Source organism: Primulina huaijiensis, chromosome 10 (assembly GCF_012295235.1).
Source record: "Primulina huaijiensis isolate GDHJ02 chromosome 10, ASM1229523v2, whole genome shotgun sequence".
In the NCBI taxonomy this organism is placed as follows: Eukaryota; Viridiplantae; Streptophyta; class Magnoliopsida; order Lamiales; family Gesneriaceae; genus Primulina; species Primulina huaijiensis.
Genome location: NC_133315.1, coordinates 13,402,030 through 13,403,013, shown reverse-complemented (window position 1 = coordinate 13,403,013; position 984 = coordinate 13,402,030). Strand labels below are relative to the sequence as shown.

General features: G+C 28.8%; 1 non-coding gene across 1 annotated transcript; it reads left to right on the top strand.

The window, feature by feature from the left end:
• Window positions 1-617: 617 nt before the first annotated feature.
• On the top strand, window positions 618-728 carry LOC140987056 (small nucleolar RNA R71). Its single transcript, XR_012177057.1, has one exon. It is a non-coding gene; the product is annotated as a small nucleolar RNA R71 (small nucleolar RNA).
• The last annotated feature ends 256 nt before the right edge of the window (window positions 729-984 follow it).

The window sequence follows — 984 nt, the reverse complement described above, 5'->3', positions numbered from 1 at the left end:
TCAATAATTCATATCATACTTTCGAACGTTGAAATAAGGAATATAACCTTGATGATTTTGGTTATTTTGAAAATATTGTTGTGAGGGTTGTGCATTATTATCATTCCTCCAACTAAAATTAGGATGATTTTTCCATCCAGGATTATATGATGTTGAAAAAGGATCTAATATTGGTTTTTTATAATTGTTAACATAATTTGCTTGTTCATGGAGACATTCTTTAAATGAAGGTAATGTTGGACAATCTTTTGTAGCATGATCATGTGTATCACATATATGACAAACAATTTCTTGAATACTTTTTAATTGACCACTCTTTTTCATTTCTAATGACTCAATTTTTCTTGCTAAAGATGCAAGTTTAGCTTGAATATCTATATCATCTTTAAGATTATAAATATCACCCCCATTTGTTGAATTATTGATTTTAGTTGTTGGTGGTTCTATGGTGCCTAGTTTATCCCAATTTTGAGCATTTTCTGCTAATGAATCCAAATACTTCATAGCTTCATTTGGGTTTTTATGTTCAAAAGTTCCCATTACACATGAATTCTATCATTTGCCTATCTTTAGGTATTAGACCTTCATAAAAGTGAGAAACTATTCTCCATGTTTCAAAACCATGATGTGAGCATGTATTAAGTAATTCTTTGTATCTATCCCAACATTGATAAAATGTTTCTCCTTGTTTTTGAGAAAAAGTAGTAATTTGTCTTTTAAAAGAGTTTGTTCTATGGGAAGGAAAAAACTTTTTGAGAAATTGTTGTTGCATTTCTTCCCATGATCTTATTGAACTTGATCTCAAATTTTGTAGCCATGTTTTAGCTTTATCTTTTAAAGAAAAAGGGAAAAGCTTTAATCGAACTATATCCATGCTACAATTTTGATCATTATAAGTGTTACAAACTTCCTCAAATTCTCTTAGATGTAAATATGGATTTTCAGAATCTAAGCCATGAAAATTTGGTAAAAGTTGAATAATTT